General features: G+C 33.8%; 1 protein-coding gene across 2 annotated transcripts in view; it reads right to left on the reverse strand.

Moving 5' to 3' along the window:
• Positions 1-15,684, reverse strand: part of mAChR-B (muscarinic acetylcholine receptor) — a 40,268-nt gene extending 24,584 nt beyond the window's left edge. Inside the window, exon 1 of one of the 2 annotated variants that reach the window (XM_011644774.2) lies at positions 14,715-15,684. The gene's annotated coding sequence lies outside the window, so the exon portion shown is untranslated. Of the gene's footprint in view, positions 1-14,578 lie in introns of both variants that reach the window. The other variant, XM_089071362.1, reaches the window with a different exon arrangement.
• Between the last annotated feature and the right edge of the window lie 7,951 nt (positions 15,685-23,635).

Raw genomic sequence — 23,635 nt, forward strand, 5'->3', positions numbered from 1 at the left:
TTTCCCCCCCTTTTTAGCCAGTTTATTTTTACACAAAAGCCTCGAAGACGAAACCATTTAACATCGACAAGCAAGTCGTCGGAGAATTGATTTGTTCTACTTGAAATCTCGTCTGAGAAAAAACCACCGTTTTCACTGCTTCAAGTAGATATGTTTTCTTACAAAAGAAATACTATCGTAAATAAATCGTTTCAAATGCTTTTAATATTTTTTTTATATAAAAAATTGTTAAAAAAACAATAACGTTGATGTAAACTTAGTAACTTGATCGGAATCATATCATATTTAATTTTGTTTCTGTGATAACAATTAACTACAGCGAGACGATATTGACGATACAATGATAACAAAAGATCACACTAAATTCATTTGCTCTATGTATACGTTTTATGTCAAAGCTGACGAAAATTATATTATAATATTATAATATAAATTGATACATATTGTTATGTTACGCGCGAAGTCTTCTGCGGCCGAGTGGAGTAGAAGCGAAGCGTTCTCCGGCAACGGTTGTGTTGTTTATAAAAAGTACGACGTGGTGACTCGTGGCGTACAGACGTGTGTCCGCCAAATTGTTGTTGTTGATTAGTTTGAATAACGTATTTTATTAAACGATGTTGTTTGTTGCCGAGCGCGGCTTTCTAGCGGAACGCGAGTGAGCGCGCGTTTAGTGAGAGCGTCAGTGACCACCGCGGACGTAACAATATTAAAACGTGATGTTTATGAGAAAAAACATATGATTCACCAAACCTGAACAAAAATCTGCATTTGTAATATAAAATCTCTAACGATAAATCAACTAAATAACTAATAAATGTAGATATGCCTGCGTATAATAATAATAATAATAATAATAATATATACAATAATAATAATATATCCATGCATCATGTGCCCCACAAATATCTATCATTCATAAGAGAGATTGTTGCATACTATCATTAGATTAATTTTAACTGAAAGATCAAACGCAGATAGGCACGTAATATTTAATGTGTTTGCGCCGTAATACATCGGCGAAATTAACCGGCGCATGGTTTTCGTCAAAGAGGCATTGGCATTACAATTACATTTCATACATCGTAATTTCCTTCTTTGCAGGCGTTGTTATTTAATTAAAGGTGAAATTATGTGCCGCATTGCTGTTATGAGTTCATTTATTGTTATCTCCCGATTTACCATTCCAACGAAATATAGCGCATTCATTTATAAATGCGATCGATAATATATTTTCCATATACTAACGCAATTCACAGAAGTGTACATTGCAGCGGAACTTAATACATATTTATGAGCCAAGCAATGACACGCGATATTTATCAGATTGACAACACTTCTTTCAGCACATTATTTTCTTCATTTTCAATGTGCGATAACACGACCGCGTGAGGATATCGTTATCTCTCAACTATTTAATGACGACCTATAAATTGAAATCCTGTAGAAATGCTCGCCATCTTTAAACAAACCACATTTTATTGTTGTGTAATAAAAGGCTTCATTTAATTAGAAAAGAAATAATAAGAGAAGATTAGATTATGCAGAAAGACAAAACCTTCAAATGATAAAAAGTTTATTTGAGTTTACATGTATTGTTAAGAATTTGCATTGCGATGTATTATTAAACAATATCGAAAACAGAAAGAGTATAATTCATAAACGGAATTGATCAACAAGTCGAATGCAACTGCATAAAAGAAAAGAATTTACCTTTATCTTTTAACGAGACCCCAATTAGTATCAGGTATTATTACGTTAACCAAGAATATCTCTCAGAATTCTCTTCTCCATTGCAAACGAACGCTTCATAACATTTTTAAGCCATTAACAAGAAGGGTAACACAATTTATTACTTACAATTATATCTAAACTAAAAAGTTATGAGTGCGGTATTGCGAAGTAAAAGAAACGGAAGATATATAGTATATAAAGTATGGAGAAAGAATTATAACATATTAGAAATCGTGAAAAAAATCTTATTCGCAAACTTATTCGGACAAAAGATATATCCCGAATTTAGATGTAACCTTAACATAATCTGCACCTAGATTCCAGATAGTTAAAATAATTAAAGGATTGCATGCGCGAAACACATTTTTCAGAGGACGACACTGTCAGCCATTTGTACCTGACATGGAAATCGCACAGATCATACTTCCTCGTTCACTAATTTCAAATCAAGATGTAGAAAACGTTCTTAATCACGCTTGACTAAAATCACTAGTTCAGTAATTGTAGGAAGCATATGTAAAGAGAGCTTTTGCCATTATCCCATTTAAATTATTGCCCCGCACGCTCTTACGAATGCATTAATATAGTTTAAATAATTAACAAAACACTGTATTATTTTTATTGAGCTTTAACAAAAGGTTATTATTATATTAAATAAAAAATTATTATATTAAATATATTACTATATTAAATAAAGGGAGCATTATTATTAATAGATAATTTGTGTGCATGTATATATGTGAAATAGAGAGTATATAAGAGATGTGACAAATAGCTCTGATAATAATTCGATTTTGGCACGATTCATCATGTATTTATTAAATAATTTGGCATTACACTTTCACAAATGTATCACATCATTGTTAACATGTGTTTTCCAAAAGATTATGATTAATTACGCCGCTCTTTGGACCGGAGATAATCGGTTGTGACACATTTTATCATTCACTCCTCCCCGCATTTCCGTCTTGCTTAACGCTCGTTTCTCCCCAGAACGGGGATAAATTTGGACGGGGACGAGTATAACACGGTACTTCGGGCTTTATCAGTCTGCAAATTTATGCAATCCCCGGCAGCTTCCCTTTCTTTCATCTTACAACGCGAGCGCTTTGTTTCCACCTACTCCTCGTACCTCGTTCCCCGGTTTAAATCGCGGTGAGAAAATATCGCGAAACTTTTACGTCAATCCCGTTTCCCGCGCTTATCGCCTGCGAGACGCGCATTCATTCGCTCGGATGAGAATCAGCGATATACTTACATTTTTTTTTTTCAACCACCGTAGATTTCACCGGCGGTGAAATCTCCCCCCCCCCCTCCGCCCTGCCGGATTCGCAGCCGACGGGAGAAACCAGCCTGCACACGCAATGGTAAGCTTAGGAAATATGTATATGTAGCGCACGAAAACACGGAAAATAATGAAAATGGGACAAGTGGATTGCGGTGTGATCTCGCTGCTAACGGATATTTTGTAATAAAACACGGAAAAGAATTATCAGACACTTCAATTAGAAGAATGCGTGTGTGACGAGACATAGCAATTGACATTTGCGCAAATTGCTTTTTCTTCAACGCCGTAAAGGCGTAAACTTCAATCTGTAAACGCGTTGAATATTAAAGCGAACGAATTTCCAGGTGTAAATAACTTTGATGACATTTCAATCATATTTATCTTCAAAAAAGCAATCGATAACTTGAAAATGGGGAGAAGAGGGAGAGAAACTCGTTTCCATAAAGCTGTTATGCATTTTTATTTATAATAGAATATATTTACGTTAATGCTATGAAACATATAACATACTCTATATATTTTATGTAGCTCCTTCTCATATTGAGATCGACAAATTTTAAATATCAACATTAATTAAAATCGATTTAGAATCTATCTTATGTAAAAAATAGAAAATAAATTCATTGTTTATTAATATATATATAATTAATGAATATTGTTATAATATTTAAATAACTTAGGACTTTCTTCTGCATTTTTATTTTTTTCTGAATCTTTCCTTTAAACTATTAATTTTGCACACCCTCAGTCTGATAATTTACGCAGAAACTTAGGCAGTGCAATCAATCATTTTTATTGATACAGTGCAATTAACACTCATTTATTTGTTTCGTGTATCCGGCCGTATATGATGCAGAAATAAAAAATGTAGCATGATTCATCACTCGATGTATCCCCACGAATAATTCATCAAGCGTCGAAAAATATGAAGCTACCGTTCACGTGAAATAGCTTACTAATCAATTTTAGTCAGTAAACTTCGATTGCGCGCGATTGGTTAACGAGAGAGAGAGAGAGAGAGAGAGAGAGAGAGAGAGAGAGAGAGAGAGAGAGAAGAGAGAGATTCATACCAGAAACATATATTAAAATATCGTATCGTAATATACATTTATTTAAAATTGCGTGAAATTAAAACATTATATCACAGCATAATATAAAGAATTTCTCAGATTCCCCTGTTTGTGTTTCTTTTTACTTATCCATTCCATATCGATTCTATCGCAGTGAAAATTTAACCGTACCCATATTTTTTTTTTCAAGTTTCTTATAACACGCTATGCTCGATAAGTCTATCAAAGTCAAGTTTACTCGAGATTGAATAAAGAACGATTTATCTTTATTTGTAACTCTGGAACTTGATTCCATTTTCTGATTTTCACTTATCTATTTATTTTTCTCTTTCGCATTATATAAGCTAAGTTTATAAAAATAACAATTTGATTATTTTTCGGAATTTTTAACATATTTTTAATATATATCTGATTAATAATATATATATATATATATATATATATATATATATATATATCTGATTTTTTGTTTTATTTGTTACAAACTGAATACAAATACTGAACTTAATTATAATTTTAATTATCGGAACATATAATATTATTTAAAAACATGGCTATTTTGTCACAATAATAGACAACGATTTGCTAGAAGAAAAGTTAGCGGCGATACCAAGTTAATGTCATTCCGTCATAATGACATTATTTTATTGAGAAAACGTTGTTCAGCAAAATACATTTTAGCATATTTTAATATATGACAATCTACAGTCTCGAACGATTCATAAGATAATAAAATCTTTGTTCAGTAAACGCAATTTATGTGAAATAAAATCTTCTTTTATGTGTCTCGATAAACATAAACAATTTAATAATAGAAATAATAAGAATTGTATTATTAATAATAATTGACGAAAACTAATTGTCATCTTTGGGATTGTCTTAATATTGGGATAATATTTCAAAGATGCGTTATAAAAATTCAATTAGCAATTTAACTTGTTTATAGCGGGTGCACGATTAGCTTATAAAAGTTCTGAGAAAAGTGAGCGAAATTGTATTTTCAGCATAGAAGTAATCGAATCTAACAGTGCAATTTTCCGTGCAAAACAATTACATCATTCGGTACACAATTTTATCTATAAAATCCTTTCAGATAACGGAAGCCGATAATGAAACGTATATACAGGCTGTCTTAAATCTATCTCTCACATCATCTGTAAACTCTTTGACCAATTTAAAACTCTCTTCATACATAAATTCCTCTACTCCTCTTCGTAAAAAAGTCACGAATATACAAGGATTATAAACGATTGAAGATGTGAACGAAGTTCTCGCGAAAATTTAGGCATGCAAACGCGGTAAAAATCTTATTCCTATTTCCTTGCTTTAACTTCAAGTGGACTCGCGAATTTGCAAATACATCCGCAATAGTGTTAAGGACAGCGCGAATGCAGCACGAATAAGAGTTTCCTCCACGACGTTTCTTGCCAAGAGAGAGTTGACTTGAAATTGAAACTTCAAAAGAAACCGTAAACGGGAGATCGGCATGTCAAATGTGAAACGGTCCGTATAATTTTATCTCGAGCATTATTCGTCGGACGCGATACACGACGGGGTCGCGATTAAGCGCGTCGATCGGATATCGCGTGTGAGAAAGCAGCGATCAACGTATGCGATCAGAGCGTCCACACAAGGACACTTCGCATAGCCAATGTCGTCGCGGCAACTGTTGAGGAAGTTAATCCTCGACTACGAGGATGGAGTACTCATTAATCGGCAATTTAACCAGCAATTCGACGTCGACGTAGATTTCCGACGACGAATCATCTTTGCACGCCAGTCCACGCTTCTCCGATTTGCAAAGCCTCCGTAAGACCGCAAAGCCTTCTATTTAGTTCCAGTGGAGGAAGTTTGCGCCGCTGGCTCAACTGATTGAATATCCATCAGAAGCGGAGATGAATCTCCGCAGTTGCTCGCAATTGCTAGAATTACGTTTATTCGTATATATGTTTCCTTTTTTTTTTTTTTTTTTTTTTTTTAATATTCGAAGAGATATTATGTGTTGCTGATTGATTCTCGATAATATAAAAATACTTGTCGAGTGTAATAAGTTTCAGCGAACGATTTATCTGAGAATCAAAAGATTGTTCAGTGAACGTACCCCATGAAAGATGCAATTATCATAGACAGCGATGAAGATTAATAATTATGCAAAATATATATCATCTTTAAGAAGTCTCGTTTTCATTCTTTAGTTAATAGATATAGTTAATAGATATATTAATATATGTATGAGTCAATACCGAAGAACGAATAGTTCTTAATTTGTAATTATTATTCATTAAATTAAATTATATGATAACAAAGTATTTAATATTGAAGATTTATTAAAAAAATTATCTGCAGAGATTTACAATTCAATAATTTAAATAAATTTCAAAATTGGTCAAAGACCAATATATAGAAAAAGCGGAAATATATATTAATAATATTTTATGCACAACACACACACACACACACACACACACACACACACACGCACGCGCACACACACACACACACACAAATATATGAATAAATCACGTTTGTATATATATATTACACATATTCGCACGATCCAATATTCCAACGAAGGATTAACAAAGAGAGAGAAAATCATTTTCTCTGTAGAAGCTGCGAAAGGCTCCTCTATATGTGAGAGAAACTCGTGAAATGATATCAACGAACGAGGAAATGGTTTCAACTCACTTGAACTCGATAGAATTCGCAGTCCAAACACCCTTCGAACGGCTCACATAGATTGCCGAGCTGGGCGACCGAGAACAATGTCGACACATATCCGTGTATTTCGATCAATCAATCGGGTGTCCATTTCAGTAATTGGCGTGTTGGGCCGCATGCCAAACTCGTCGATTATAGGTGAAACTTAATTATTGGAGATTATAACTATATCCGCTATATCATAATCTTCAATTTTTCTTTATGCAATATTGGGAAATGTTCTTCCTGTAGAACTTTTCTCTCTTGTCGTACAATCAATTTCTCGGAAAATTTCCTAAGTCTTTTATTCCTCTCTTCAATCCCTTTACATCTATCGAGTTAAATGAGAATAAATATATACAAATTAAGATCAGCCTCTCCTAATATCTTAGGTTCGTATTGATAACGTATTGATAATATTTTTAGATTTTTTTCTACAAATAACTTATAATTATAATTATAATAAAAATGTATCAATACTTTATATATAAATATCTTTTTAAGAGAAAAACTGTTTTTACATTTTTTATTATTTTTACGTGTTATAAAAATTGACAATGATAATTAAATATTCCTGATTAAATGAAAAATTTAATTTAATCCATGACCAAATGAAAATTTAATTTTTATAATTGAAGTACGTATATTTTATATAAATACATATATTTTATATATGCAATGAATTTATATATACATATATAATGTTACAATGACATTATTTGCTGTGTTTAAATATAATGCACCACCATTGTGTGTGTGTGTGTGTGTGTGTGTGTGTGTGTGTTTGTGCGCGTTGTGTATAAAATTTTTATGTCAGTGCTTACGCAATGATAATGATTTAGACAAATAGTGTAATGGTTATGTAAATTGCAAGTTAGATGAACGCGACGTCATTTACCCTATGATAAAAGCATTAATTCATAGTTGTACTTGTAAATCAGCTTCGCTGCCACTTGCAGATTCACGCTACACATGTTTACGCGTTTTCACGTTACAACCGGTATTGGATTTCTATGGATGTTACATGGGCTAATGGAAATCAAGCAAACACGAGAATATAGCGAAACTAACAATACGTCGACCGCGCGCACCGTTAATCCGACATTTCTAGCTCTCGCTCATCGTAGACAATGCGGAGTTAACGTGAATCCGCCAGTTAATCGGTCCAAAATCGTTTTGCGGGACTGCGTGCGTTTGAACTGGCCAACCGCACGATATTTCTACCATTCAGAATGTCGTACTTCAGTGTGAGTCGTAACGGAATTAATTATAACAACAATTACCGTGTGTCTTGGCCACCCCACGTAAACTGCCAGTTGAAACGTTTTATAATTCGCGAGCGTTCACAGGTAACCGCGTTTTTGAAACAATTTCTGAAACAATCCTGGCTAATTGCTTAGCTTTTCACTTGCTGCAAAAAAGATAAAAAAACATTTGCCTTGAATTTTTATATATATATATATATATATATAGATTCAATGAAGAAAAATTATTCAACACTAAGACTCTGGTCCGGCGATTAATGCCATCTACAATCTGATCGTTTAAAAAAGATTTTGTTCTTGAAACGAATATGAATGGTTTATTATATATCTGTGTAATATATAAATAAATAGTAGTAATCTAAATCGATATTTTATGTATTGAGGTCATTCTGTGCCTTCTCGGGCGCAAATTATACAATTTTTAATAATCGATTAATACCCTTCGGTTGATCCCTAACCGGCATGACTATGAAAAATCCATCATTAAACGATTAACAAATATCTGGCAAACGGAGAGCTTTTTTTATCGGTAGCAACGATGTTTTGCATCGTTATCATTTACGGCACGTTCAGGAACAGCGCACAGCGAATAGTCGTCTAATTGCAAAAAAATTTTTTGTGCAAATGATCTATGTCTCAAAATATAAAATTTTTTTTAATATTTCATCAGACAAGTTTTTTTAATACGGTATTTATTCGATGATTATAGAGCCTTAATTTTTGTAATTTTAAAATCGCACTATTAGAAAGGTCAAGACAAATTTGCGTTTAAAAATTGTGCACCTTGTTAAAAAGACACGTGCGACAGAAATTCGAAGTTTAACGATTGTTGAGGACTCAATAACCGAATATCACGGTATACCAGGAATATCGTGGTGCGCCGTAATATAACGTTGCTTTGAAGTCAAAGGACGCACGCTGGTGATACTGATTACACGAATTCTCTTCCCGAACTGACCATAAATCAGTATCGACGTGTTTCCAGGAAAACGTATTTACGGTATCTTACGATATGTACACGCGTAAACCATTATCAACTATACCTCCGAGGGAATTCAAAGCCGAAACTATCGATTTACAATTTGCGTGGCAATACGAAAACTTGCGACGAGGTAGTTTCGTATTCCTCTGAATCCAAGTCGCACGACTTTTCGGAATCTCTCGAGAGACGACACGATCACATAAAATAATACATGATGTGTTACGCAAAACACGAAACTTCTATGCTCGTTTGCGCATTCAAGAGAAGCTACTTGTAATATAGTCTAAATTTCAGATGTTTAAAAAAATCGCATGTATCGTACTCGCGAGAAAAAAATAAGTCTTTGCTATTGGACGACTATCCCTGTTGTATGTACGTAAATAATAATAATGAGAGAAATATATAGTTCATTCGTTATTATAGTGTTATCGATAAACAAACTTTTTTTTTGTCAAAAATTTATTAATTTTTTTAATAATGCAAATTTTTTTATAATATTCTATCACAACAGAACCAAATGTGAGAAACTCAATTTAATATGTGACATTTTGTATGTTTCTTTAAATCTTTTTTTTGGTTAATTGATGAAACTGATGTTAACCTATATAAAATGAAATATTTCTTTAAATATGGCTTTAAGTATCGAAAGCTTTGGTTCTCTTTTCAAGATACAGACGAAGGTATGTGGGAATTATATAAATACGATAAACGTGTACGGAATGTCTCTTCTAGACGTTAGAGACATCATTTTTTGCGAGAGTATTAGTAACGTTCTTTCTTTTCAGAACACGTCCCGTGCTCGTTATACCCCGAGACCATTCGTGACGCGCTTTTCCCGTATTGGGTTAAACGCGATTCACGAAGGGTGGCGTGTACCGGGCGTCTCTCGTGCTCGTTATCGTCCGGTTCGCGAAATGTCCGCCCCGTCGCGCGTCGCGCACACGGCGTATATCGAGGTAATCGTAATTATTTTCTTCGATTTTTCTCGCGGCGAATGTGCGCGCGGCCGAAATGAATTCGCGGATGATGCATCCGCGATAGAACCGTCGACGTCGCTCGTAATTGCCGTTTCGACGCCGGTCAAATTGGCTCGCTTGCTTCCCGTCGATGTCTCGTCTTCATTCGAACGAGGGCCACGGGAACCGTGGCCGAGACACGAAAACTTTTGCCCGTATACATCGATTTTTCGTGTTTCCCCCTACGTCTCCACGTTCGATGCTCCAGAAATTTCAAGCGGGATTCGATTGAGGCGAGCATTGAATATCCGCGAAAATATGTGTAGACGAACAGTTAGTATATTCGAACAGTGATATTTGAGATGAGCAATATGGTCCGAATAATTTTTAATTCTCCATTTCCTTTTTCCTTCTCTTTCTACATCCCTTTTTTCCAATGTTTACTCTGCTTCTATTGATAATCTAATATTAAAAGACCTATCTATCTCGAAAAGATTTGCTGACGCGAGGAGTTCAATGTATGTTGTAATAACTCTTTACACATGGGAAATATAGTTTTGCATACTGAAATTCAATTAATCCTTTCTAATGCACACGTTTCTGCAGGCTAAATAATTAAGTTTCTGCAAAAAAATTATGTGCCTTGTAAAATCCTAATTAGTGTCATTGCGTTGAATAAAAATTAAAAATTACATTGTTTAAAGAAATCAATTTAATCAATTTCTATAAGGAATTAGAAAAGGTATAGTATCTTAACGTAATATAGAGCTATTATATACATATTTGTTTTAAGATATAAAATGCTTTTATATACTAATGCTTTTATATACTATTACTAAGTTCTATACTTAGCGACAATAAGTTAAATATATCTAATGAAAAAGAAAAGCGAGAGAGAGAGAGAGAGAGAGAGAGAGAGAGAGAGAGACTGCTTACCGACTGCTATTTAATTCGCAATGTGGCCTGAAGGTATAACGAAGAATTTATTTATCACCTTCGTCTCGTGTAGGAAGCGAGTTAAATGTGAAACTCGCGGAATTAGCAGTTCACGGTTGCTCATCATGTTCACATATTTCCGCTCAAAGACACTCGCCCCTGTGTTTCTCACGGAACTACGAGCACTTTGTACCGCAATGTGTTGATGAATATTTAAACCGCCAGTTATCCGTCATATACAATATTAACAATCTTGTCAGTGCGAGGTCCGATTAAACTGAACCAGCAAATAACATTTTAATATTTCACGCACACGACGCGTTAACAACATTCGGCAGCCGTTTTGCAAATGCACTGCCCTATAAGAAATATATTCATTTCGAATCAAATCCGTCTCCAGTGTGACGAATCTCCGGTGTGACGTTTATTGCTGGGACGGTTGTGATACGGCATGCGGAATTAAATGCGGCATTTAAATGAATTCGGACCGACCGCCGGTTTTCATAGCGCATGATTCGCGTTTTGATGCCGCGATGCTTGAGGATGGGGATGAGAATGCCGTGTGTATAATACGCGCAATAAACGCACTGGTATTTACTGATGAACGTACAAGGTGTTCCAAATGTACCGCCTTTATTTTAGTTGCTGACTTTACGATCAATCTCAATTATAATAAAAATTGGCGAACAATTCATATTTTCGAGAGATTTAATTTTCCAATCACAGCTATCCTGAGAATTGAAAACAAGTATCTAAAGTTAAAATTTTATTTTACAATTCAGTTACGAGTACGTTGCAAATTCTCGGGTATCTTTTAATAATCGCCATGAAATTGTTTTTGCAAATTTTATAGTATTGTCTTGGGACGATCATTTTTAGTTTTAGAACATATATATATATTGACATATATTTTATACATAAACGTTTTATTCTTCCAATATCTACATGCCATATATAAAATACTAGTGTTATCAAACATTAAATGTGCATCAGATAGCACGTTTAAAAACTTTTAGCGTCATATATCACGTTCGAATATTTGACATATAGGATTATGGATTAACAATGGGACAATCCTAAAGAGATTTTATCGAATCACTTCTACGCGTACATACACGAATATTTCCAGAGATGTGAACTTTTTGTTCTTAATAAATTCCACAATAGACATACACGTCATATCAAATATTAAATATCGTAACGATTCTTTCAATACATCCGCATAGCAGCTTTACTGTCAAACGCAATCAAGCGATTTTGACATAGAATTTTCACCGGAAAAATGGTCCACGGTTTAAGGTAAATTAAAGACAGATTAAGTTATCGTCTAGCTTAAGAAAAAAAATGGAAATTTTTTCGCATTAATCTCACATAATTTCAAGACTCATGACCTCGGAAAAGATTTAAGCATTACATTACGTGCCTCCAGCAATACTAAGTAAATTTCAGTCGACACGGTTTCCAGCAATATCAAAAAATGATGTTTAAAAATAGACGCAAGTATTAAATTTCTTTGTGCGCGAATAAATTATTTCAATATTAAATTAAATTAACTTAAAATCTATTCGTTTTGATATATCCATACATAACATTTGAAAAATATTATGAAGAAAAATATGAAGCAACATTTTTAAATATAGTTTTATATATTTTTACTTTCTTATATGGACAATATTGAATGTAACTGATTGCTCATAATTCCATATCGTATTATCAGGGAAAGTAGCTTCTCGAGGCATGAGTACTCGTCGTGCGAAATGGCCGTGACAAGAAAATATAGGTGTAGGTTTATGTATCCACAAAGTATAAGCTAATCGATATTTATCGATCGCCCTACCAAAGGCGAGCAAAGGACACGCTAACAAGAATCCTTCGACAATCGCAATCACTCTCCGATAAGCCTTCGTACAAATATCTTTTATTGGCTCTTGCTGATTAAAAAAAAATTGAAGAATATACCCCCCTCTAAAATATACTCTCTAAAAAGAAAAAAGGACGATTTGACAACGTTAATTAATTGATGAATGCATATTTATTACTTACAAGTACTAATTTTGTCCAATTATCAAATATTAAATTTATTCAATTGATATATTAATAATTGGCCAATATAAGCGTATCCTATTAACATTCTTCTTTTATCGATATTACTTTAGTATCTTGGACTTATGTAATAGATCCATAAGATTGATAAAACATATTATTTTGTTCAATTTGACGATCAAAGTATACGGCATTGAGAAACCAGACAGGTACAAATCACATTATACTTCATCATTCTCGGAATTTGCGTAAGCAAGTGCTGGACGATATATACGACAATCGAATGGCACACAACACATTGCCGATTACTATCGCGTTTCGTCGGTTTTGTCGATCAGTCGATCGTAGGTCAGGGCCATCCATCGCAACGCGCAGAAAAAGGGCAACGGAAAAGAAGAAAAAAAAAAAAAGATCCGATAATGCGCCTCTTCACGGGACAATCGCGACAGCCATATTTTGTCAGAGGTTCTCTTTTTTTCCGCTCGAAACCCGCTCGGCCTGTCAGTCACGACCTCGATGCCGCCTGACCGAGCAGAATAAAGCGATCTAGAGTTCGTTTACATCGGCAGTTGCCGCGATCGCGTGAGACTGTAACTCTTGCGGATGGTTTTTAAAAACTGTGATCCCGTCGCACCTCCGTCACGTCTAACATTAGATGCGACTTGATCGCGGTTTCCTCTATGCCGCTTCATCGAATGGAGTGCGATCAGATTGAGCAAGTATAATAAACGCTTAATTGACTAATTTAATTATATGAATACGCTGTATTACTAAATTAGTCGAGTGTAATAAACGTTGAACGACAGAAAAGAAATTTAAATTAAAAAATAAAAATTTAAAATATATATGTAATAAATGCTCGTAATAAATCGTATTTTAACCTTTTTTTTTTTTAATTTTTAACTAATATTCAGGCATTTCAATAAAAATGACTGTCGAACATGATGATATTTACATCTGAAATATTTTCAAGAGTGAGTACGATGTATATTTTTTTGTATATTGCGTGTTTTGTTGTAAAATGAACCCAATTACATCACTTTCGTATCGGTTATTTATATTTTACAATATAATATGCAATACGAATAAAATATGAAGCGCAACAACGTGGCGAACTGCAAAATGTGCGACGAACTGAAAATTCAATTGTAAGTAGCATTGGCTGAACATAAGATTTAATAAAATTCTCCAAATATTATATATTTTTATAATAAATATGTCTCACGTAACATTTAAAATGATTATTAAAAATATAATTTACGATTTTTTTCACAATGTAACATGTAATACATATACATATAAAAAAATGATGATTTAATTTCATTATTAATTCTGCTAGTAATAATAATTTCGTATTTACGAATCAATCCAGACATACACTACGCAAACATCAATTGTTTGGCAAATAGTCTTCTTTGGATGAGGGCTATAAAATCGAAAACTTGCAATAAAACTAGAAATAGAACAAATTTATTTTTATCTCACGCTCGAATAACAAACGCTCACAAATACGCCTAGAAGCTTCAAAATAAATTAGCCTTTTTAACTTTGAAAAAAATAGAGAAGAAATGTGCGCAAGGACTTATATTCCTTCCGAATAATCTCACCGAGTGAATTCTCGCTTCGTTTCTGGCGATAAAACATCATCGTAAAAACCCCGAAATCTCGCTCCCTCGCTCGAATCGACATGGATCGGATATCCCCCGGAATATACGGCAACAAGTAACCAAGTGATAGCCTCACCTCGCGCGCCCTCCGCCCGGAGGACAGAGCCGAAGTAGGCCACCGGAACTCCGAAACTTCAACCCTTAGTGTTCCACGCGGACGCACGAACGCGAGTTCTTACTTCCATCTTCTGTGCACGCGTCGGCACCAGGCTTTCCGATCGGCACGCGACGGCTATCACCTGATCACGGCGTGACGACCGACGGTCGTGGATCGCCTCGTAGCGCTGGTACATCGATGAACGATTCGGCCAAAGTCAATCGGCACTCGAAGTTCCTCAGGAGAAGTTCATCAGGAGGAATCCCACATACATACGTCGACACCACCCCGTCGAGCATCCGTCGTCGCAGGACTCGGCGTGCGATATCTGGATCGTCCCGCGGGGGAGATCGCCGCGTACAACTCCAATCGATTCGATCGTCCTAGACGTACTAGTAAGATCTGCGTTCAACAACGGCGCACGATCGTCCTTGGCGATAAGCTCGCGGCGGCTCGTTGGGGTGTCCGATGATACAAAACCCGAGGGGATAGCCTTGTCGAGGGTGTTATACCACCGGACACTCGACATGCAGCCTCCGCCGAGACATTTTCGCGCGCGATGTCCCGCCGGCCGTCATTCGCGTTAGTGGTTCTCCGCTCGCGGCTGGCCGCATCCGGTTTTTGGACTTCTTCACTCGCTCCCCTCGGCACTTTCGCGCGGCATTACGTATTCGCGCGGGATACGCGCGGACGATCGGTGAGATCCAGCGAGGAGGAGCGGTAGATCACGCGCGTGGTCTCGATCGGTGGTCGTCGAGGCGGCCATATGGATCTCGTAGCACGTAGCATCGATCGTACGATCGATGTGTCCGTGCCGCGCGAGCCACAGCCGCTGACTTCCGCTCCGCGTCTCCTTCTCGCGGACACGGTCTTTCAAGGCGAATCGCCCGACGAGCACGCGGCGAGGATTCAAGTGAGCGCCGGCGAGCGTCGCGATGCCGTGCACCGTCGTCAACCCCCGTCCCGACGCAACGCTTGCGCAGGAACGTTCGGTTACTTTTCAGTGTTCGTGCAGGGGGATGAATCGTTTCTCATGGAGTCGTTATCAATTCACCTACTTTCCCTTATAATCATCGGCGACTCTCTCTCGGCGCCGCTAAAAGTATTTCGATTAACGGCGAGCTAACCGAGCGCGACAGAGTCGCACGATCGGGCGAGCGACATTTCAGACCTATTATAATCTTAATGGATTCAATGGATTCTCGCGATACTGCGGAATACGAGAGCGAATGCGTATGCTTTATTAGCGATCGTCGCGAAGGGCTGCGATATTAGCATTTTACACATTTTTCTTTCTCGTATTAAATTTATTATATAACCTTCGCATGATATTACATTGATATCATCCACGCGAAATATGCCTGGGATTATATCTACTATATTTATATTATGCTAACGTTCGATTATGTTTCATATGAACAGAACGTTGCGAATTTGTTTCATATTATAACGGGAAGTCCCACAATTCTATTTTTTTTTTTTTTTCTAAAGATATAATACGTAATAAATTACGTATAGAATATAGAATAATACATAATAAATTAGCAGAAAAGATTTAATGGCAAAAATAATGGTACGTATATAGCTTAGAACCATATGTAAACCAATTTGAGATTTGACGAAGGTTTAGTAGCATATATGAAACAAAGAAATATATTGATTATATTAATTATTTACGACATAAAACATTTCCGTTCTGGATTTACTGCGGTATCTTGTATACATATGTCTTGAAATATTTTTACCTGATGTCTCGCGTGGACATTTAACACAAGATAAAATACATAATAAAAAAGATTAGAGAAAACAGAAATTTTAAATCATTCTGTAAAGCAATTATAATTTTTAGAATAGAAAAACTTTTTCTTAAAATCTGTTTGAGATAAATGCAAATATCGCTAATACGTACAATTAATTTCTACAATATATCTTTGGGATGGATTTGCTTTAAATTTAAAAATAATCATCTCTTCTCACGCTAATGATATGATAACTTTAAAATGGTAACGTAAAGTCTTCCACGTAAGAATATTGTTGATCGCGAGAGGAAACTCTGAAAATCATCTCAGACAACTATTTGCAACAGCGATTCGTAAGTTCCGTTATGGAGCCATTACGAAATTATAGCGTAAGTTTCTTTATTAAAACGGGTGCAATAACCGCAAATAGTCTTATATTGCCGTGCAAATTTATATTCCCCGCAGCTGCGTCTTTCCTTCCAAATTGTGCCGGGTCTCAGCGGTTCGCTAATTCGTTGACACTTTATAGTCTTTATATTTGTCAAAGGCAAGTTTGCATTGGAGAACTTGTGTTATAGATGAGCGGCTGGAACCAACTTTGCGAACACAGAACGGAAGAATGAGAGCGAACTTACGATTAGATAAGGCAATGGGAACTATCATTAAAATAGATCGATCAGAATTTAGCACTTTGTTAAGTGTCAACGTTGTTAAGTGCTGTATTCTTCAATGAACTCCGCATATTCTTATTAATGACTTTTAAATAATATTTTGTTAAATAATATTTTGATTAATTTTTGTATTTTATAGAGAAATAGCAACTGTAGCATGATACTACGATTTTGTAACAATCTCTAACGGTAATATCAAAAGGATATGTTAGATTAGTATATTTATGTACTTATAATTAATATAAAAAATGGATGTATTTTAGAGATAACAATTTATTTGTCAATATTAATTTACTTTTGTTATTTTATCTTAATAAAATTATAATTATTTTATAATTTACTTTTGTTATTTTATCTTAATAAAATTATAATTATTTTTTTATTATTTATACATTTTACTAGAAGTTGTGTTTTTAACATATTTAATCATAAATTAGAAAAACTAAAATAAAGAATAAATGTAAAAAAAACTTTTAAAGACATAATTTTAAATAATTTAATACATAATCGTGATCTTAACAGATCGAAATATATATATATATATATATAAATATTCCTATATTATAATCTTTATTAATTTTGTCATAACACTGTACAATTTGCACGGAGTGTAACAATTTGCACGGAGCGTATACTTTATAGACAGAAAAATTTTGTTCTGATTGTCTATCGATCTGTTGATGAATCGCTTCGGAAAATGCGTTCCGCGTATCCAGTGCAATCGCGACATTCGTATCTGATAGCATTGCACATTGCAAGCCTCTGTTAGGATGTCCTTTGCTTTGACGTGGACATGCACAACAGACCTCAGCCTAAAATTAACCCTATTACACAAAGTAATAAGTGGAATATTACGATGTCATGAACATTGAAAGGCTAATTGAAATACAAGACAAGATGCTGCTACCGAATTGTGTCATCATCATCATCATCATCATCATCATCATCATCATCATCATCATCATCATCATCATCATCATCTGCTCGCTTAGAGTAATTGTTTACGAACTCGCTTGACCTATCCTTAATATAAAAAAAAAAAAAATATTATCGAAAGTAAAATAGATGAAAAAGAAATAATTAATTTTGTAATTATCTCAAAATTATAAGTATCTTTACGTAATATTACGTCTATATCTTTACATAAAAATACTTGAATGATAAGTATCTTTACATATACATGTGCGTGCATGTCCATACGGTGTAGAAAATTATTGTCTACTTTATTGGAACGTTAATTACGACCAAACTGAGTCGTCCTTGGGTGGCAATGACTGCACGAACAATAATGTGTTAGTGCTCGCATTAAGGCGCGGATGTGCTTCTATTCGACCTACCTGAAACGAGGAACCGCTCCATGGAACCTACGTCGTTCCTGACGTCATTACGCTATATTCCGTACTTTCCGTGCATCGGGGTTAATTTTGGATCACAGTACTCAATCGCACACGATCTTCATCGAACGCTTCTAGTGAGACAGGTGTGCCCGTGGGGACAGGCTAGGCACGTTTCATGCACCTTATTCAGCACAAAACGGCACAAGCGGCATAGGTAACCCTAATGTCTATTAATATCTATTAATGTCTCGGAGTTTTTGCCAATAGAAAAGACATTTATTTTCCATACTTTTGGAAAAATAAATTTTTCCAAATACATTTAATATTTTTAAATACATTCTAGCCAAACGTTGAATGCCGATAGAGATTAAAATTTAATTAAAAATTAACGTAAATTTTTTTTTTAATTATAATAGATTATTATTAGCGTAGATTAAAATTAAAATTACAAGTATCTCTGAGGTATTGCAAAATTTACATGAATACAGGATTGAGTTCGATTTCTATGACGAATACAATTTTCAACCGACGATGTCTATCACGCAGAAGAAAAGGCGCCGTCGTGAGTGCATACTTGAATGGAGGTAATATCAGAATTTTCGGTGAGATCCGGTCGGTTTGAAGAGAACAGGTAAAAGCCAGCCCCTAGAATGACGTCGGCACGGAATGAACGGACTCCGCCGGAATGACGAAGACGGTAGGCTTAACGTGTCGACGAAAAGAGGAAGGAGAAAGTAAGAGGGGATGAGTGAAGGGTTTCTCATCATCCTCCGCTAATATTTACTCGTATAGACACAAAGACCACCCTGGTCATCTAAAGCACTATTCCTCTGCCCCTCTGCAGCACCGATAAAAATATACGGAAGTCGTTCGCATGCGTTGATCATGCTTAACTCTACTTGCAACACCGGAAATATTCTTATCATGGCGATTGTGAAATGATAAAATCAATATTGAAACTTAGTGTTTATAATGTAAATGGCGATTTACGACATCATTAATTTAGGATTAAAAACATAGTATGGCGTAGATATGAGATACATACTGTCACATCCGCGGCGGTCACTGACGCTCTCACTAAACGCGCGTTTCGCGAGAAAACCGCGCTCGGCAATAAACAAAGCCGTTTAATAAAATACGTAGGTTTTATTTAAACTAATCAACAACAACAATTTGGCGGACACACGTCTGTATGCCACGAGTCACCGCGCCGTACTTTTTAAACGGCGGCTCGACTTCACTCGGCCGCAGAAGACTCGCGCGGGCATAACAATACGTCTCTGATTTCAAAGAAAACGTTAAATCATTATGCGAATAAAAATACAATATGCGTGATATGTTGGATGCAAATTAATATTCTTTTTATTTGTATAATTTAATGTAATTTTCTTTGTATTTTTATAAATGTTTAATATGTAAAAAAAATATTAATGCAATGTACAAATCAAATATTTAAAACTAATACTGAAACTCTGGATACTAAGCTTAGTACTAAATAAATCTATATTAAAATTCTATTTATCAAGACAATATATTTCTCGCATAGATATTGTACTTTTCAGTATAAGTTTGATTTTCCAAGAGCACGCTCGATTTGATGCAAGTGTATCTCATCTAAAGAAATCAGATATGATCATATGCGGCATTGAAAGCTATGATTTTTAGGTCAACCCAATTCCATCTACTTTCTTATAACATATTTTGTAAAAATCTTTTTGATATCGAAAGCGTAAATAATGGAATATTTTTAAATTAAAGTGGCTCTGTAGATATGATATTTGAGTGCATACATTAATATGATAAAAAATTCTAGAATAATTGAACTAAATATATTAAAATTAAATCAAATATTAAAATAAAAAATAGATAATTTAGAAAAAAATAATTATTTAATATTTGTATCAGAATTCAGAGATAATAATGATACAAGCATTTATAATATGCATTAAGAACTAATTTTTCTTTATCTTTATATTTTTCTTTATAATATCTAAATATTATAAAATATTATAGAATTCAAGATAAATAAAAATTCTAACAACTTCAAAATTAAATTTAATGAAAACAGCGTTAAAATACAAACGTCAAATAAAATATCTTAGTCAAAGCAATAAAATATAAAACTCTCTTTCTGTTTTATCAAGGAAATTTAGTGGTCTAAATATTGTTTCATATCTCGTAATAACGTATACATAGCACAAACAATTCAATTAATACAGTAAAAAGCAAAGCACTCAAGAAATTATAACATGATATTGCGTATGCGGTACAAGAGGCATCAACATTTCCGGAAAAAAAATAATTCCAATAAATTTCTATTTCATTTATAACCTAATTATTAAAATAAATTAAATTATTTATAAATAAACGTTTAAAAAATTTCTTGAGTTGATATATCATATACTTATTAAAAAAATTAAATTAAAAAAAACATATATATATATATATATATATATATATATATATATATACAGATGATATAAAAACTTTTTATGTTATGTAATCAATATTGAAATATTAAATAGAATATATTGCTTTTATGAGATTTGCTGATAATCGCATTTTATGATTTATAATTATGGACTATATTTTTAAAGTGACAAAAATTATTAATAATCTTAAATAGCATTAATCGGATAAAATGTCATTAGAAAAAATCAGACTAGAAAATAGCGTCACTTTGTCTGTTTTACTCGCTATATATATATCCACATCGCGTATGCACATCGCGAACGGAACGATGTCGGTACGTCTGAAGAAGAGACGAGGCTTTCAAACGGTCCTATAATCGAATTTCCGAGCTTCCGTCATCGATGTTACCGGAGCAAGCAAGGTAGGCGATGTAGGAGACAGTTTGCAAAGGCCCTCAGAGGAAAACTCGCCTTCGTTGCCCTGACTGAATTAGGCTTCGGCCTCGGCTAAATGCTGGTCTTTTTATTTCGTCGTTTCCTTTTGCACAACACAACCACCACGACCATCGTTCTTATCAGTGGATTTGATTTCAGCGCGGTGGAAACTCGGTACAGCTTCGCGGAACGATTACTTGAATTAAAAGTTAATGCTAATTGGTAGTCTTACAGATATTTGGAACGTGACGAGAGTTTCACATCAGAATATTTACGATATTCAATAAAGACCGAGCAAGCAAAAACATCTTAAAAATAGTTTCGCACGTATTTTCTGGTAAAAAGTTAAAAGAAAACTTGATGTTGAAAGAAACTTTACGTTAAACAAACGAAATTACATCTACGTATTACGCATACAAAAAAAATTTTTTTTTATTAAGTATTTAATATTAGAACAATAATTTTCATGAGTTAATCTAAGTTTTTATTTAGAGATAATAAATTTTCCGTGCATTGTATTATTTTTTAAGAAATAATATAAGAGTATAAACTATGGAGGCGCGTACGCGCGCATACGATAATAAAAGTATTAAGTAGTTAAGAAAGTGGCAAGCACTTTTAATAGCGTAATCTCAAGTTGCTTCATTAATATATCAAAAAAACACACGGGAGATATTTTCTATTTTATGAAATTATAATAGAAGAAAGCAGTTGTCGAGGTTTAAAATAAAAAATTTATTCATTGTGCAATTGTTTACGCAAAATAGGGTGCAAAAATAGCACGATTAAGAAATATGTATAACAATTTTAAGAATTATGTATAACGGAATATTCATTTCATTGTTAGTTTTTAAAATCGAGTATTATAATGTTATATCAACATCGCTCATGAGTCTCGAGAAGATAATCATGAAGAGGTAATAGAATTCTTGAAGCATAACAGCACAATCGATTTTCATATTTTTATTTGTTTAAAATAGCTAAGTAAAATTCTGGGTTTTATTTTTCATAACACTACCATCTATTAGATTTCATAGACATTAGACTAAATGTTATTGCAATAAAACTTGTTTATAATTCATTATAATTTTTGAGATAATTTATTTTGAGTAAAATTACTGTCACGATAAAGCTAGCGTAATATCATTTCAAAAAATGTTTGAAAACTCTAATGTAAATATTAAATACGCAAATATAATTAAAAATAACATTTTTATATAATAATTTTTCTTATTTTTACAAATATAATTTTAATTTAAAATATTAGAGTTACAAACTGCACGTAAAAACTATGAAAATGCAAATTTATACCACGGATTCTCAGTCCAGTTAGTTGACAGAATTTTAAACAAACGAATTGTTGCCCTGTATCGATGCAGTTTTCGAGTCAAAAGCGATCAAGCGAACGTAATTCTATTTGCATGGTTCATGTTTGCATTTCTATGGCGCGTGAATAACATGCGCGTATATCCTAGGAAACATAGGCAAGGCAAAATAGAAAACGCAGGAAACATTACTATTTATTTCAATTTTAAAGAAACTGATTGAATTTATTTTTAAGCTTTTGTACAGAAAAAGTTTTTATATGTATCGTTATTCCTTTGTCTTACAGGAAGACACGGAAGTAAAAATTGAAAAACGGGAATTCCCAAGATGAGAACACATTATACACATATATGTATGTATATACATCATACAGTTGTCATATAATTTTTTCATCTGTGAATCACAAAATACACAAAGTTCCAAGATACCTACAGTATCGCTACGTAGATTAAAATCTAGCGATACTTCGTAGAAGAGACATTAACTGATCCAAATTGATGACAACTACAAAGAGCAACGTTTCTTTTACCTTTTTATAATTTAATAATACAAATAATCTTTTTATAATTTAATAATACAAATAATCTTTTTATAATTTAATAATACAAAATAAGCTCATGGAAACGTTTTGTTATAATATTTCGTTTGCTTAGTCGTACTTAATCTTGATGTGAATCTTATCACAAAATTAACAGAAAAATATTGAGAAGAAAGATAAACAAGATAGAGATTAACCAATAATGCAAAAATGTAAAAAAAATTGCAATACATTTAACATAAATACAATCTCATGAAAGATGAATTTGTAATCATAATAATAATAATAATAAGAAATAACAATGCATCTGTATTATTATGATGTATGTATTATTGACTTTAGAATGCAGAAACAATTAACACGGTAATTATTATTGCAATTGTAATATCCATCATAAGATAGGAATTTGTAAAATGCTTTTCAAATATTAAGCTGTTCTGAAA

Source organism: Pogonomyrmex barbatus, unplaced genomic scaffold (assembly GCF_055798465.1).
Source record: "Pogonomyrmex barbatus isolate J1 unplaced genomic scaffold, ASM5579846v1 scaffold12, whole genome shotgun sequence".
Taxonomy (NCBI): Eukaryota; Metazoa; Arthropoda; class Insecta; order Hymenoptera; family Formicidae; genus Pogonomyrmex; species Pogonomyrmex barbatus.